Raw genomic sequence first — 18327 nt, forward strand, 5'->3', positions numbered from 1 at the left:
GTAGGGGAGAGAGTAATTGAAACCCGATTGAGACACTTAACTACAATTACGAAGAACTAGTTTCGGTTTATGCCTAGAAGATCTACAGTGGAAGCTATTTACCTAATTAGGAGACTTATAGAAAGATATAGAGAGTGTAAGAAAGATCTTCATATAGCACTTATTGACCTAGAAAAAGCTTATGATAAAGTTTCTAAAACGTTAATTTGGCAAGTACTAGAGAAAAAAAATATTGCAAGTAAATATGTAGACATTGTTAAGGATATGTATGATGGTTCAGTGACAAGTGTAAGAACAATGGGGGGACAAAGTAACAAATTCTCAATTACAATTGAGCTACATCAAGGATCAACTTTAAATTCGTATCCATTTGCACTTGTAATAGATGAATTAACCAAAGACATTCAAGATGAGTTCCCCGGTGTATACTTTTTGTTGATGATATTGTGTTGATAAATGAGACTAAAATGGGGATTAATATCAAATTAGAGTCATGGAGAGCAGCTTTGAAATAAAGAGACTTTAAACTAAGTAGAACGAAGACATAATATGTGGTTTATAACTTTAGTCATAATCAGGCAGACAATGAGATAATGATACTTGACAATAAAGAGATTCCTTAGAGTGATTGTTTTAGGTACCTAACTAGAATCACCTTCTCATCTTGTAGAAGAGATGCCATGAAAGCCATTATGGTCTCATAATAATCAGAAATGGATCCAATATCATACAGTTGCTTTGGTTTTATCCCTGAAGCTGCAAGATCCAGTGATGTTCCCTTGTGACCAACTGACGTCAGAAAACTCTCAAGCTTATACCAACACCAAGCCCCATGACAAGCACCATGAACTAGAACAAAATGCTTCTCCTCACTCTTCTCCATTTGCTTTTTCACTTTGATGGCTTTCTGGATTGACCAATTGAAACGTGCTGGGGTTGCTTTAATTTCCTTGGATGGATGATGTTCAAAGTCAAAAGCAAAAACTATTACAACATTTTCATCCACATAAACCAGGTCATTCAATTGATGAGGGTGGGTTGTAGAAGTTATTAGCCAGGGACCACTCACCTATGCAGGTAGACAATTGCATGTGGTGGGGCCTGACTGGATCACTATTTTCTTTAATTTGGTAAATCAGAGGAATTCAAATCCTCACCGTCTAAGTCTCATCCACAACACCAAATAAGTCATATGTCTTCAAAAGTGGCACAATCTGAGATATTCATAACAATAATTTGTTTCATTCAGCTTCGTTGAAAAGAAACCATTAAGTGAAGGAAATAGATGATTGAGAACCTAGTGCTTTGATGCCATGCTAAAGTCCATAATCAACAATAGAAGAAAGCAAGAGAGAGACACGTTTCAGAGAGAGATAGAGAGAGAGAGAGAGGGCAAGAGTGTTTGACATAGAGAATCAGAGATGTACGTGGTTTGGTTAATCTCAATAACCTATATCAACGGGAATGTGATTTTCATCCTTGAAATTGACTGCAGTTAAATTACATATTTATAGTTACTAGAGTCGTTGTTCAACATTAATCTCAGACTCTCAGATTCTTATTCTAGAGTTTGAATTACACAAGTTATCTATTTGTGTTTGGTATGAAATGTCTCTTGTGTGTTTGAGTGTAACTTTGAGTTTGATCCACTTGTAGATAAGATATAATCTGTTAGAATCTTTTAAGTGGTTGAGTTGGAGTCTGATTCTTGAAGCTTTGCACGCATGAAGATATTAGAGTTTGAGTTTGATTGTTGAGGTCTTGCATGAATGGAGTAGTGGTGGCTTGGGCAACCCTAGAATCGGTAAGGATTGCCTACGATCTTCTTGTTTTGCCCTCAGATTGCAAATAACCAATATTGTCCTTAATATCCTTAAGAGTGTTAGATTGAGAAAGCAGAATATATCCTATTTAAAGAGAACAAGTTTGAAGTCTTTCCTCTTATTATTATCTGCTGGAGCATAGAGACTGAATTGGGTGACAAACACGTCACAGTGATGAATCAGTGGACTCGGTCATGCTTGGCAGAAACTTAATTTCTACCATCTCATAATTACGAGGGACCAAGAAACAAACTGCAAAAAAGACTTTTTTGGAACTTAGATTTGGTCACTTAGACGACCTTACAGGGAAAACACAAGCTGATACGAAATGAATGGACTTGGAATCTTAGTACAAGGATATTTTTTTCTTCTCTTCTGTCTTTTGCCTGCGAGTGATGGGAGTTGCTAGAGTAAACCAATTGTGAAGCGAGGAGATAGAGCTGACATCTATATGGCCCGGCCACCCTGAGGTGGGGAGGGACAGTGCACACCAAGAGCGGCTCCCTATGATCAAGTTGGCCCTTGCTAACAGCTTGATGTACTATCTCCCTTCAATCCTCGAGCAAAATTCACCAATACACTAAGGAAGACTTGACCCACTGACCAAATCTTTGGTTTGTTCTTTAAGTGAATACTACCAACCAGCTGGGGCTTCCAACAGACTTTCTTTTGCCTTTTCTTCCTCTCAGAGTGGGGGCTGGGTTTGAGAACCCTAATATGGTTCTGGTCATATGAAAAGCATTTTCTTCATTGAAGAGTTCGTAAAAGCTCTTCAGAAAACTTTGTATGCACATATAGTAATTGTATGCCATGGGCAGCAGTCTGATTGCTCTCTTGGCTACACAAGTGCCTTCTCGACGTTAGTCATTGACCAATCAGGTTCAAGTCTTTGTACCTTTTCTAGTTTGTAAGGTTGAAGGTTTTCAAAACTCCTCTTAAATTTGTTATCTTTGTAATTGTAAAATGATACGGGAAGAGAATACTGCATGAGAAATCGATTGCTCTTTGAACTCTCTTCAGACTCTTTAAAGAAGAGTTCACAAGTAAAATAAAAAATTAAAAATAGAGAAGGGACCCACAATGGGTCCCGTGTGCCCAAGAAACATTTTTGCGGTTAGGTGACCTGGACTCAACATAAGTGCCTTATCCACTTCAGTCAATGATCAATCAAATTATACTTCTGTGGAACTTTTCTAGTTTCAATAGCTAACTTCTACATGGTACTAATCCAATATGATAGGCTTCAGTTTCTTCTATTGTGAATTGCAATGCTGTATATAACTTTAATTCCTGTTTAGTCGTACGTGAATATCTCATTATTGATTTATTAATTTGTCAAAATGAGAGGTTTTCTTAAGTTTTTTTTGTGAAAATTAAGCAGAGAAAATCTTCCCTTTGCTACAGAAACCCAATCAAGTGATTACAAATAGGTGGAAGAGAGCAATTTCTTTGTGGGCACAAGAAAAAGAGCAATTTGAAAATAACTAAATAAAGAGGGACGAGGACTATGAAATTACAAAAACCAACTTATTTAGAGGCTTTTTTGTATTTACTCTCATTCTCATTTTTATAGAATTTTTCATTTTTTTCCGTGCTTGGTATCCATTGTGATACTCGTTTCTATTCGAAAGAATAGGAAAAAAAATGATAAAATGGGTCTACTATACCATACTGTATGATAGCATTCTTCAAGGGATAAGGGGATCATTTCAAGGGCATCATATTTTGCAAAAATTAAGTGGGTGCATTGTACAATGATATCTAAGATGGGATTCATGAAATTTGCCTCCAAAAGATTTTTGGCAAAAAAAAAAAAAAAATTGCAATATTTTTTAGTCATTCTACAAAGAACAATCAGCATTTCTGATTCTGATGATATGAAATCATCGTCTCCTTGCACTGTATACTGATTGGGTCTGGATGTCTCTACTATTTTGGTCCTTCCCAGCTTCTACAGATTTCATCACGTTGCCTCTAATAAAATATTAAAATTTCAAAACATCAAAGTCTTTGCTCAGCTTCATCAACGCCATTGCCTAGTTGAATCTCAGGTTGTAGTAACTGTAGCTTTGTATAATATTTCATCTACCTTCCTATCAAGAATGTAGGTGTTCAGAAGAAGTGTATAAGGAATTCACAAATGAAGAAGAGTTAGAAAATAATGCACAATCGCTAGCATTAGGAAAAACTTTCATAGTTTAGGTCATTAATTTTGGAATCACCTTCTAAGTTGCATCAACTACTTTTTCCTTGATCAAATGTAGCTCATTCACAAGATCATTCATGATTATACATTCTCAAGGAGATTCCATGGGGGCACTGGAGTGCAATTTCAAATATTGAAATTAGGCAATTTTGCAAGTGATCTGTCTTGTAACAAGGACACTTCAGCTTTGTTGATAACAAAGTCTAGAATTTCTTCACTTCTCTTATTCGTTTGGGAGGAGTGTTGGATCTGAAACATGGATGACATCTGTAGGTAAAGTTGTCATCCTCTTTGTCCACACATTGCCCATCCGACAATGAAACGGACTAGATGGACAAGAGACTTGGATGGAGAGGATCCAAGTTCATCATGGAGTGCCTTCATGGCCCTTTAAATTTTCTTTCGGAGGATTCTTATCAATGCTTTTTTTTACTCATATCTTACATGGAAAATGATGTGAAGGGATGGGGGGAGGGGGTTGTGGAGAGACAGAGATTTGAAACCAAGATCTTGTTGATCTTACTATCTCTTCATAGGAGGCCGTCACCACTGTGCCGGAAGTACATCCAAGAAAAGATGGCTCTACAGGGCTATTTTTCTTTTCTTTCCTTCGAGGGGTAAAGGATTCATTTCTAGGGTATGAGAAGATAGACCCATGAGGATTCTAACATACCATATACAGGCCACTAGTATATTGTTCTAAAATCTTAGTGTTCCTAGATCAAAATCAATTAGATTCTTAAACCCCCAATAAAGCAACTCAAAGGTTTAGATATTTATTTTATTTTATTGGAGAAAATTTTCAAGAAAAAAAACCCAATATAATTGGAGAAATGCACTATGTCAAATTGGCAATTACCCCTCAAAATGTCTCTTAAATTTGTACAATAGTATACTCTATTAACAAATTCTATTAAGACATTGTTAGATAATTTTAAAATTTCTGAATTGTACTTAATCACTTGTGACATTACAACGTTGCCTTTAATGTATAGAGTCCTAAATTTTATCTTCTTTTTTCTTCCATGAGTTCCTTCTTTTTCTTATATTCATCATTTTATATTATAAGATATAAAATAATACAACTAAGGGCAAAATATTCATCATTTCCTCCAACAAACTTACAGTTCTAATAGAAAAAGGGATGAGGGACCAATTAGCATGCATAGTTTCAGAGTGGTTGTACATTTTATCAATTATTTTGAAATGTCCCTCAAATTTTCCCCTTTTTTCCCTAATTGAAAACCGATAGTCCAAGGGTGCCATTGATATTTTTGAAAACTGAGTGGGCGCATTGTACCATGATATCTAAGATGGGATTACACAAAATTTACCTCCAAACAAAATTTTGCAAAAAAGAAAATTTGCAATTTTTTTTGTCAATTAAGAAGTGACTTTAATAAAGGTTTAATCATTCTACAAAGAACCATCAGCATTTCTGATTCAGATGATATGAAATCATTGTCTCCTTGTACTGTATACTGATTGGATCTGGCTTTCTCACCTGGATGTCTCTGCTATCCTGCTCCTTCCCATGCAGCTTCTACAGATTTATTCACATTGCGTCTACTAAAATATTGCTCAGCTTCATCAACACCACTTCCTAGTTGGATCTCAGGTTGCAGTAACTGTTGCTTTGTCAAATTCATCCATCGTCCTGTCAAGAAAGTAGGTGATCAAAAGCAGTGTAAGGAATTCATAAATGGAGAAGACTGAAAACACAACGCAATCACCTTCTAACTTGCTTCAACAAACTTTTTCTTGATTAAATGTAGTCCACTCACAACATTGTTCATGTTCATACGTTCTCCTGGAGATTCCATGGAGCATTGGAGTGCAATTTCAAATATTGAAATTATGCAATCTGTCCTGTAACAAGGACCTTCAGCTTCATTGACAACAACTTCTTGAATTTCTTCATTTTGTTCTTAATTGGGGGAGTTGGATCTAATACATGCATAACATTTGTAGATAAAGCTAACTTCACAAAGTTATACAGATTTAAATCATCAGTAAACATGTGACCAGTTGGCTTTTTCCCTGTGAAAATCTCCAATAGGACAATGCCATAGCTAAACACATCTCCTTGTATAGTTGCTTTAGCACCCATGCCATATTCTGAAATTTAGAAACTCCTCACTATTAATAGAAAAGTGTATAAAAACTTTGCAAATGACAACTAGATCTACATTATCAAATATTAATTGTAAACTTGAGATTAAATGGCATAGCTAATTTGTTACCTAGAGCAGCATAGCCGATAGATCCTTTTATCCCAAGGGTACTAGTTTGAGGTTGAGATGAATTGTCTTCAGCTTTTAAAAGTAGTCTCGCCAAACCAAAATCACTAACATGGGCAGTCATATTACTGTCAAGAAGAATATTGCTTGTCTTCAAGTCACAGTGAACAATTTCTACATGGCAATGGTGATGAAGGTAATCTAATGCATAAGCCACATCAATTGCAATGTTTAATCTTTGAAGAAGACTCAAATTCCTTGAATGATTTTCTGATTCCTCTGATGGATGCAACCAATTATCTAGACTCCCATTGGGCATGAACTCATAAACAAGAGCCTTGAAATCATTGCCTTTTGAGTCAAGACTTGAACATGAAGTTAAAATCTTGACAAGATTTCGATGCCGAATATTTCTTAATGCGTTGCATTCAACCATAAAGCTCTTGTAAGCTCTTGGATTTTGAAGGTTGAGTACCTTGACAGCAACAATAGTTTCATCTTGGCCGATTATCCCTTTGTATACAGAGCCAAAACTACCAGAACCTATGAAATTAGCTGAAGAAAAGCCTCCAGTCATTTGAAAGAGCTCTTTGTAAGAAAAATTTTTCAACTTGCCATCGAACAAGGGAGTGGATGGATGTTTACTTTTTGACTTTCTCATCCAATAGAAAGTTAGAAAGGAAGATATCAAAAGAACACCCATAACCAAACCGATTATTGCCAGAACTATTCGAAGAGCATGGGACTTTCCTCCTTTCATGGTTTCTTGGTTAATGCATGTAAGTAGTTGTAACTCTGCAATTCCACCGCAAAGATTACCATTACCCTTCACCAAAGTTGCACTTGCATTTCTAAAAACTCCTTTTGTGGGTACCTCCCCCTCAAGATTATTGAAGGATAAATTCAAATTCAATAACGCTAAAAGATTTTGTAGATCTTTAGGGATTTGCCCAGACAAGTTGTTGTGAGAAATATCCAAATTTTGAAGTCCCTTCAAATGAATCAAAGAGTGAGGAATTTTTCCTTCAAAGAAATTATTTCCCATATAAAGATATTCCAAACTATCACAATCACCAATGGACAACGGAATTTCTCCAAATAATCTATTATTGGAGATATCTATTTTTGAAAGACTTTTCAAATTGCCGATTTCAGTTGGTAGCGGACCGACTAGAGAATTAAAAGATAGGTCCAAAGATATTGATAAAGAAGAAATAAGGAAGAGTTGCTTAGGTATGAGGCCTTGAAAGTTATTATTACCAAGGGTTAAATCTTGTAATTGTTTACAATTTTCAATGCTAGAAGGAATGCTTCCATTCAAACTGTTCATTTCTAAATGGAGATCATACAAAAAAGTGAGATTGCCTATAGAGGAAGGTATTTGTCCTGAAAGACTATTTTTATTCAAGAATAACCTTTGAAGGTTTGAAAGCTTCCCTATAATGGACGGAATATTACCTTCGAGAGAGTTCAGCTCCAAGCCTAAAGCGGCCAAGTTGACAAGATTGACAATCCCAACTGGAATGGTTCCAGATATTTGATTGCTTCCTAAAATAAGTTCTGAGAGATGAGTTGAGAGATTGGCGATGAAGTGGGGAATTGGACCCTCAAAACCATTTGCATTTAGGGCCAAATACTTTAGCTGTGTGCAATTGGCAAAGGAAGATGCAAAATTTAAATCATCAGTTTTCCCTGTTCCAAATTGATTTTCACCGATATTGAAATTCTGAAGGTTTCGAAGATTTCCTAAGTTGTTAGGGACTGGTCCAGAAAATCATTCACTGCTAAGATCAAATATTTCTAGTGTTGAAATATTGGCAATTGAACTTGGAATTTTCCCTGAGAAAAGGTTGACTCCAAATCCTAGTTCTTTGAGATTTGGAAGAGTGAGACTTATGTCTCGTGGAAGGCTCCCTTGTAGCTGATTATATGCAAGAGAAACAGTTTCAAGAGATGAGAGATTATATAATGAGACAGGGATTTTACCAGATAGCTTGTTTTCAACTAGTGATAGAAAGTACAAGTTGGTAAGCTGGCCAAATGATTCTAAAATACTACCCTGCAATCTATTCCAAGCCAAAGAGATAAGCTTGAACAGAGGACATGTTCCCAATAGAATCTGGTATTTCTCCTGTTAAACCATTATAGGTAATGGAAACTATCTCCAGCTTTGACAAAGAAGAAAACAGCTCAACCGGAATCTTCCCAACAAGATTATTATGAGAGAAATGAATCTCTCTTAGATGAGTGCAATTTGCCAACCTGGTAGGCAGTTCTCCTCCAAGAGTGTTGTTTTCTAGAGAAATGTACTGTAAACGAATCAAATTACCTATCTCTTGGGGGATTATACCATAGAAGCTATTGTTTCCAATGTCAAGGAAATGAAGAAAAGTGAGATTCCCTATGGAAGGAGATATGTTACCTTCCAAGCCCTTCCCACGTAGATCCAAGCTGATGACCCTTTGTTGATGACGATGGCCACATGTAATCCCAACCCAGTTGCAGAAATGGATAGAATCATTCCAAGAACTCATTGCTCCGTACATATCAACATCAATCTTTTTCTTGAACTCGATCAAAGCAAGCTGGTCTGTCTCGTTCCCAATGATCTTTTCTCCACTGGTGGATTCTAGCATCGATGAGCTCCCAAGGAAGAGAATGAATACTAGGATAAGCTGAAGTGCCATCAGAATCTAATCTCTGGAATGTAGAATAAGAACTAGTGTCTGTTAGATTGAGAACGCAGGACTGCAGAGTAGCCTATTTAAAGAAAACAAGTTTGAAGTCTTTCCTCTTATTATATAATACCTGCTGGAGCACTCAGACTTGAGTTTGGTTAAACTCACGTCAGTGAACACAGTAATAGGCAGGAAACTTGTTAGTGAACGCAGTAATGGGCAGGAAACTTTTTTTTTTAGTTTCTATTTCTTCCCTCTCACTAACACAAAGGACAAAGAGAACTCGCAAAAGAAGACTTTGGAACTTAGATTTAGACAACCTGAACGTGAAACACAAGTTGTGAAAATTTCTTCCCTCTCACTAACACAAAGGACAAACAGCCAACTTGCAAAAGAAGAATTTGAAGAAGACTTTGGATTACTAATTAATTGGTATTTGTCTACGTTTTGTTTGATTTTTAGTATTTATTTGATTTAATCTATATTTTCTCAAAATTATTTTTTGTAGCAAAAGAAAGAAAGCATAGTCAAAGTACCGAATTTTACAGAGAATTTTCGTGTGGATGGATTACGATCATACGAATAAAGAGAATTGTTGGGAGATTTGTTCAGTTATATTTTATCTTTATACAAATTAGAAGGGGCCAAGAGAGATAAAAGGAAAGTGAAGAAAATATAGATATTGTTGGTTTTGAGAGGGGGTCGTGGTTTTTTTTTTTTTTTTTTTTTTTTTTTTTTTTAAGACTGATTTTTGGAAGACGGAAAGGAGAAGAAAGAAGACTTGGGAGCTTTAAGAATAAGTTTTTTTTTTTTTTTCTCTCTTGTGATATTTTTTATTTTAGAATGAAACCCTTAATCTAGATCGGATTGGGCCTTAAATCTTGACATTATTCTTGAAAAATACAAATCCAATGTAGCCCATGAGCTAAAAACCGTATATCAACTACAAAATTTTATTTTTTACCAGCAAAAGGAAAAAATGTCTCGGGCCACCACTTTCCTCTCTTACAAGATTTTGTACTTGTTGGCTCTTGGGAATGAAAAAGAGGTTTTAGGAAGAAACAGAAAAGGGAATTGGAAAATAATAACGTTAATATACTCTAGTCAATACATTAGTTTACTGTGGCAAAATAATAAATAGAAGATTAGAGGAATGGGTTTTTTCATATCGAAAATATATCGTACTATATAATGAACCGTACCGTTTTTAAAATATTGTTTTTATACCATACAATAGAAATTTGATACGGTATTGTTTTGGTATGAGGTTTTCAAATTTGGTATGGTACCATACTGTACCAAATTGACACCCTCTTGAAACCAAACCTTAGTTTGCTCTTAAATCAATAGTTCCAAATAGCCAGTGCTTTCAACAGGCGTTTTCTTTTGTCTTTTTTTACTCTAAGAGCGAGGTTTGGGTTTGGAAAAGAAACCAAACCTTAGTTTGCTCTTAAGTTAATAGTTTGCTCTTAAGTTAGAGTGAGGTTTGGGTTTGGAAAAGAAACCAAACCTAAGTTTAGTCTTAAGTCAATAGTTCCAAATAGCTTGTGCTTTCAACAGGCTTTTTCTTTTGCATTTTTTTACTCTTAGAGTGAGGTTTGGGTTTGAAAAAGAACCAAACCTTAGTTTCCTCTTAAGTCAATAGTTCCAAATAGCTAGTGCTTTCAACGGACTTTTTCTTTTGCCCTTTTTTTACTCTTAGAGTGAGGTTTGGGTTTGGAAAAGAAACCAAACATTAGTTTGCCCTTAAGTAATTAATAGTTCCAAATAACCAGTGCTTTCAACAGGCTTTTTCTTTTGCCTTTTTTTCCTCTTAGAATGAGGTTTGGGTTTGGAAAATCCAGATCATCTCCTCGTCAAGAGAGGTATGTGTTCCCCTAACAACTTCTCCACCACACAATAATGGTGAGGCCTACATGGGATTCACTGGTGAACCCACTTTTAAATCATTTCATCAATATTCATTAGCAAATCTCACCTCCTATTGTGGAATGGAAAAGCTTCCAAGGAACACATCTCTCCCATAACGAAGAGATGATCTAGACTTGAGCTTAGAGACTAATATAATCAGTATCATATGCAAAGCATTTTCTTCATCAAAGAGTTTGTAAGAACTCTTTAAGAAAATTATGTATACACATGTATTAATTGAATGTCATGGGCAGCAGTCTAATTGCTTTCTTGACTCCTTTAAGTCAGGCAACACAAGTGCCTTCTCCACCTCACCTCAGTCAATGACCAGATCAAATCATAAGTCAATGGATATTTTCTAGTTTCAATAGCTCTACTTCTATATGGTAGGGATTAAAATTTTTCCTTGGTGAATTGCAATGTTAGAGATACTTTATAACATTAATTCCTGTTTAGTCATACATGAATTTCTCACTATTTTATTTATCAATTGGGCTTTGTAAAAATCAGAGGTTCAGTTAATTTTTTTCTTTCTGGTGAAAAGTAATGAAAAATCCCCCCATTTACAGAACCCCAATCAAGTGATTACAGAGAGGTGGAAAAGAGCAGTTCTATTATGCAAATTAAAGAGATACTATGACAGGGGTCATTGCCAATTTAATTACAGTAGTTCCAAGAATATCTGTCCATTTCACCAATCATCTTAAGATATCCCTAAAATTTTTCCTTTTTTTTTGGTGTGTACGATTTTTGAAAAGGGTCCAAGATTGGCTCCATAAGTCGCATAAACCAAGGTGCAATTCTTCCATTTTGGATCAAAACAAGCATGACAAGAAAAGAAATGCTAATAATCGTGTTTTACTAAAAATAATTATAATAAGTCTGCACGTGAATGTTCATTTGCAGATTAATAAGCATTACTAAATTGACAATCATTTTATCAGTAATTCCTTAAGACTACAAATCAATCCTTACAATTTGAAAAAACACTTGTTATCTTTACATACGATCAAACATATAAACTGAGTCATTCTTTCTATGGGCTATGTAAAGAAAACCAAAACAAAGAGAACAAAGAATAGAATAAACAAAAACGCTATCAACATTATCTGGCCCTTTACACCAGCCTTCTTCATAGCTAACTTCTTCTGGAAAATGAAAGGGGGGGAGGGGAATTGCATCAATTTAAACAGTGACTTCATCAAAAGTTTAGTCTCAACTTGATTTTGCATCAAGACTTGTTAAGTATATAGAAAGAGACTATTTCAAATTTAAGCGGACAAAGATAGCAGCTGAACAAAATCGATGCCATACCTAGTTGGATCTCTGGCGGCAGCAACAGCTATTGCCTTTTCTAGTTCATCCACCTTCCTATCAAGAAAGTACGTATTCAGCAGTGTACAAACAATTTCATAAATGAAAACACAATGAACAATCACTAACAATAGAATGAAAAAGCTTTCACAAGTTATGTCATCTAAAAATACACATAGAAACACTCTACAAATGCATGCATATGCTTAAGAATTGCATGTACAGCATTGTTTTAGACATCCTTACTTCCTTAGTGAAAACACAAGCTGATACGAAATGAATGGACTTGGAATCTTAGTACAAGGATATTTTTTCTTCTCTTCTGTCTTTTGCCTGCGAGTGATGGGAGGTGCTAGAGTAAACCCTTTGTGAAGCGAGGAGATAGAGCTGACATCTTTATGGCCGGCCCACCCTGAGGTGGGGAGGGACAGTACGTGCACACGAAGACCGGCTCTCCTAGGGTTCCCTCATCTGGGATCCCCAGGTTCAAGTTGGCCCTTGCTAATAGCTTGATGTACTATCTCCCTTCAGCCCTCGAGCAAAATCCACCAATACACTAAGGAAGACTTGACCCACTGACCAAATCTTTGGTTTGGTCTTTAGGTGAATACTACCAACCAGCCGGGGCTTCCAACAGACTTTCTTTTGCCTTTTCTTCCTCTCAGAGTGGGGGCTGGGTTTGGGAACCCTAATATGGTGCTTGTCATTTGAAAAGCATTTTCTTCATTCAAGAGTTTGTAAAAGCTCTTCAGAAAAAATTATATGCACATATAGTAATTGTATGCCATGGGCAGCAATCTGATTGCTCTCTTGATTGCCAGGCTACACAAGTGCCTTCTCCACGTTAGTCATTGCAATCAGGTTCAAGTCTAGTTTGTAAAGTTGAAGGGTTTCAAACTTCACTTTGTTATCTTTGTAATTGTAAACTAGCAGCAATGATACGGGAAGAGAATACTGCATGAGAAATCGATTACTCTCTTCGGACTCTTTAAAGCACAAACTACAAGCGAGTGCAGATCACTTTCCGCAGTGGAGCAGTTTGTGGTCGCAGAGGGTTTTTTACACAAAAAAGGAGAGTCCACAAGTAAAAATTAAAATAAAAAAACACAAGTGCCTTATCCACTTCAGTCGATGACCAATCAAGTTATACTTCTGTGGAACTTTGCTAGTTTCAATAGCTAACTTCTACTTGCTACTGATCCAATATGATAGGCTCGGCTTTAGTTTCTTCCATTGTGAATTGCAATGCTGTAGATAACTTTAATTCCTGTTTAGTCGTACGTGAATATCTCATTATTTGATTTATTAATTAGGGTTTTTGAAAATGAGAGGTTTCTTTAAGTCTTTTTTTGTAAAAATTATGTACAGGAAATCTTCTCCTTCTACAGAAACCCAATCAAGGGATTATAAAGAGATGGAAGAGAGCAATTTTTGTGGGCACAAGAAAGAGCAATTTGAAAATAACAAATAAAGAGGGAGGAGGACTATGAAATTACAAAAACCACCTTATTTAGAGGCTTTTTTGTATCTATTATCATTCTCATTTTTATAGAATTTTTCATTCTTTTTCTCGCTTGGTATCCATTGTGATACTTGTTTCTATTTGAAAGAATAGGCTAAAAAATGATAAAATGGATCTACTAAAACCATACTGTATGACAGCACTCTTCAAGAGATGAAGGGGTCATTTCAAGGGCATCATATTTTTCAAAAACCAAGTGGGTGCATTGTACTATGATATCTGATATGGGATTCATGAAATTTGCCTCCAAAAAAATTTTGCAAAAAAAAAAAAAAAAAAAAATATATATATATATATATATATATATATATATATATATATCAATTTTTATTCATTCTACAAAGAACAATCAGCATTTCTGATTCTGATGATATGAAATCATCGTGTCCTTGCACTGTATACTGATTGGGTCTGGATGTCTCCACTATTCTTGTCCTTCCCAGCTTCTACAAATTTCATCAAATTGCCTCTAATAAAATATATAATTTCAAAACATCAAAGTCTTTGCTCAGCTTCATCAACGCCATTGCCTAGTTGAATCTCAGGTTGCAGTAACTGTAGCTTTGTCTAATTCATCTACCTTCCTATCAAGAATGTAGGTGTTCATAAGCAGTGTATAAGGAATTCATAAATGAAGAAGAGTCAGAAAAAAATATGCACAATCGCTAGCATTAATTTTGGAATCACCTTCTAAGTTTCATCAACACCACTTCCTAGTTGGATCTTAGGTTGCAGTAACTATTGCTTTGTCAAATTCATCCATCGTCCTGTCAAGAAAGTAGGTGATCAAAAGCAGTGTAAGGAATTCATAAATGGAGAAGACCGAAAACACAACGCAGTCACCTTCTAACTTGCTTCAACAAACTTTTTCTTGATTAAATGTAGTCCACTCACAACATTGTTCATGTTCATACGTTCTCGTGGAGATTCCATGGAGCATTGGAGTGCAATTTCAAATATTGAAATTATGCAATCTGTCCTGTAACAAGGACCTTCAGCTTCATTGACAACAACTTCTTGAATTTCTTCATTTTGTTCTTCATTGGGGAGGAGAGTTGGATCTAATACATGCATAACATTTGTAGATAAAGCTAACTTCACAAAGTTATACAAATTTAAATCATCAGTAAACATGTGATCTGTTGGCTTTTTCCCTGTGAAAATCTCCAATAGAACAATGCCATAGCTAAACACATCTCCTTGTATAGTTGCTTTAGCACCCATGCCATATTCTGAAATTTAGAAACTCCTCACTATTAATAGAAAGTGTGTAAAAACTTTGCAAATGACAACTAGATCTACGTTGTCAAATATTAATTGTAAACTTGAGATTAAATGGCATAGCTAATTTGTTACCTGGAGCAGCATAGCCAATAGATCCTTTTATCCCAAGGGTACTAGTTTGAGGTTGAGATGAATTGTCTTCAGGTTCTAAAAGTAGCCTCGCCAAACCAAAATCACTAACATGGCCAGTCATATTACTGTCAAGAAGAATATTGCTTGGCTTCAAGTCACAGTGAACAATTTCTACATGGCAATGATGATGAAGGTAATCTAACGCATAAGCCACATCAATTGCAATGTTTAATCTTTGAAGAATACTCAAATTCATTGAATGATTTTCTGATTCCTCTGATGGATGCAGCCAATTATCTAGACTCCCGTTGGGCATAAACTCATAAACAAGAGCCTTGAAATCATTGCCTTTTGAGTCAAGACTTGAACATGAAGTTAAAATCTTGACAAGATTTCGATGCCGAATATTTCTTAATGCGTTGCATTCAACCATAAAGCTCTTGTAAGCTCTTGGATTTTGAAGGTTGAGTACCTTGACTGCAACAATAGTTTCATCTTGGCCAATTATCCCTTTGTATACAGAGCCAAAACTACCAGCACCTATGAAATTAGCTGAAGAAAAGCCTCCAGTCATTTGAAAGAGCTCTTTGTAAGAAATTTTTTTCAACTTGCCATCGAACAAGGGAGTGGATGGATGTTTACTTTTTGACTTTCTCATCCAATAGCAAGTTAGAAAGGAAGATATCAAAAGAACACCCAGAACCAAACCGATTATTGCCAGAACTATTCGAAGAGCATGGGACTTTCCTCCTTTCGTGGTTTCTTGGTTAATGCATGTAGGTAGCTGTAACTCTGCAATTCCACCGCAAAGGTTACCATTACCCTTCACCAAAGTTGCACTTGCATTTCTGAAGACTCCTTTTGTGGGTACCTCCCCCTCAAGATTATTGAAGGATAAATTTAAACTCTGTAACCCTAAAAGATTTTGTAGACCTTTAGGAATTTGCCCTGACAAGTTGTTGTGAGAGAGATCCAAATCTTGAAGTCCCTTCAAATGAGTCAAAGTTTGAGGAATTTTTCCTTCAAACAAATTATTCCCCATATAAAGATATTCTAAACTATCACAATCACCAATGGAGAGCGGGATTTCTCCAGATAATTTGTTATTGGAGATGTCTATTGTTGAAAGACTCTTCAAGTTGCCAATTTCAATTGATAGGGGACCAACCAGAGAATTAGAAGATAGGTCTAAATATATTGATAAAGAGGAAATAAAGAAGAGTTGTTTAGGTACTGGGCCTTGAAAGTTATTGTCACTGAGGGTTAAAAGTTGTAGTTGCAGACAATTTCCGATACTAGATGGAATGCTTCCAGTCAAGTTGTTTCCATCTAAATGGAGTTCATACAAAAGAGTGAGATTGCCCATAGAGGAAGGTATTTGTCCTGAAAGACTATTTTTATTCAAGAATAACCTTTGAAGGTTTGGAAGCTTCCCTATAATGGACGGAATATTGCCTTCGAGAGAGTTGTGCTCCAAGCCTAAATTGGTCAAGTTAACAAGATTTGACAATCCCAACAGGAATGGTTCCAAATATTTGATTCCTTCCTAAAAAAAATTCGAAAGTTGAGTTGAGAGATTGGCTTTGAAGTGGGGAATTGGACCCTCAAAACCATTTGCATTTAGGGCCAAATAGCTCTAGATGTGTGCAATTGATCAAGGAGTATAAAAAAGATAAATCATTAGCTTCCCTGTTCCAAATTGATTTTCACCGATATTGAACACTTGAAGGTTTCAAGATTTCCTAAGTTGTTAGGGACTGGTCCAGTAAAATTATTAGTGTCAAGATCAAATAATTCAAGTGTTGAAATATTGGCAATTGAACTTGGAATTGTCCCTGAGAAAAGGTTGGCTCCAATTCCTAGCTTTTTGAGATTTGGAAGAGTGAGACCCATGTCTGGTGGAAGGCTCCCATGCAGTTGATTATATGCAAGATAAACACTTACAAGAGATGAGAGATTATATAATGAGACAGGGATTTTACCAGAGAGCCTGTTTTCAACCAGTGATAGAGCGTACAAGTTGGTAAGCTGGCCAGATGATTCTGAAATACCACCTTGCAATCTATTCCAAGCCAAAGAGATTAGTCGAACAGAAGACATGTTCCCAATAGAATCTGGTATTTCTCCTGTTAAACCATTATAGTTAATAGAAACTATCTCCAGCTTTGACAATGAAGAAAAAAGCTCAACCGGAATCTTCCCAACAAGATTATTATGGGAGAAACGAATCTCTCTTAGATGAGTGCAATTTGCCAACCTGGTAGGTAGTTCTCCTCCAAGAGTGTTGTTTTCTAGAGAAATGTACTGTAAACGAATCAAATTACCTATCTCTTGGGGGATTATACCATGGAGGCTATTGTTTCCAATGTCAAGGAAACGAAGAAAAGTGAGATTCCCTATGGAAGGAGATATATTACCTCCCAAGCCCTTCCCATGTAGATCCAAGCTGATGACCCTTTGTTGATGACGGTGACCACATGTAATCCCAACCCAGTTGCAGAAATGAATGGAATCATTCCAAGAACTCATTGTTCCATGCATATCAAGATCAATCTTTTTTTTGAACTCGATCAAAGCAAGCTGGTCTGTCTCGTTCCCAATGATCTTTTCTCCACTGGTGGATTCTAGCATCGATGAGCTCCCAAGGAAGAGAATGAATACTAGGATAAGCTGAAGTGCCATCAGAATCTAATTCTCTGGAATGTAGGATAAGAACTAGTGTCTGTTAGATTGAGAAAGCAGAGTAGCCTATTTAAAGAAAACAAGTTTGAAGTCTTTCCTCTTATTATATAATACCTGCTGGAGCACTCAGACTTGAGTTTGGTTAAACTCACGTCGGTGAACACAGTAATAGGCAGGAAACTTAATTTCTTCCCTCTCACTAACACAAAGGACAAACAGACAACTTGCAAAAGAAGACTTTGGAACTTAGATTTAGACAACCTGAACTTGAAACACAAGTTGAGAAAATTTCTTCCCTCTCACTAACACAAAGGACAAACAGTAAAAGAGAAGAAAGAAGACTTGGGAGCTTTTAAGAATAAGTTTTTTTTTTTTTTTTTTTCTCTTGTGATATTTTTTATTTTAGAATGAAACCCTTAATCTAGATCGGGTTGGGCCCAATTTAAGGCCCATTCCATCTTGACATTATTCTTGAAAAATACAAATCCAATGTAGCCCATGAGCTAAAAACCGTATATCAACTACAAAATTTTATTTTTTACCAGCAAAAGGAAAAAATGTCTCGGGCCACCACTTTCCTCTCTTACCAAATTTT

The 18327-nt window shown here is 36.0% G+C and overlaps 2 pseudogenes across 2 annotated transcripts; both read right to left on the bottom strand.

Annotated features, from left to right (window-relative positions):
• Positions 1-5294: 5294 nt before the first annotated feature.
• LOC149000254 (LRR receptor-like serine/threonine-protein kinase EFR) lies at positions 5295-8974 on the bottom strand (annotated as a pseudogene). Its single transcript, XR_016170778.1, has 2 exons — positions 6273-8974; positions 5295-6147 (listed from the first exon to the last, which is right to left on the bottom strand). The product of XR_016170778.1 is annotated as an LRR receptor-like serine/threonine-protein kinase EFR (transcript).
• A 5113-nt stretch (positions 8975-14087) lies between these two features.
• LOC149000255 (receptor kinase-like protein Xa21) lies at positions 14088-17821 on the bottom strand (annotated as a pseudogene). The gene is made up of 4 exons (XR_016170791.1): positions 15051-17821; positions 14538-14926; positions 14382-14461; positions 14088-14278 (listed from the first exon to the last, which is right to left on the bottom strand). The product of XR_016170791.1 is annotated as a receptor kinase-like protein Xa21 (transcript).
• Between the last annotated feature and the right edge of the window lie 506 nt (positions 17822-18327).

This window comes from Hakea prostrata, chromosome 11 (genome assembly GCF_041222555.1).
Source record: "Hakea prostrata isolate BN-2017 chromosome 11, UWA_Hpros_2, whole genome shotgun sequence".
In the NCBI taxonomy this organism is placed as follows: domain Eukaryota; kingdom Viridiplantae; phylum Streptophyta; class Magnoliopsida; order Proteales; family Proteaceae; genus Hakea; species Hakea prostrata.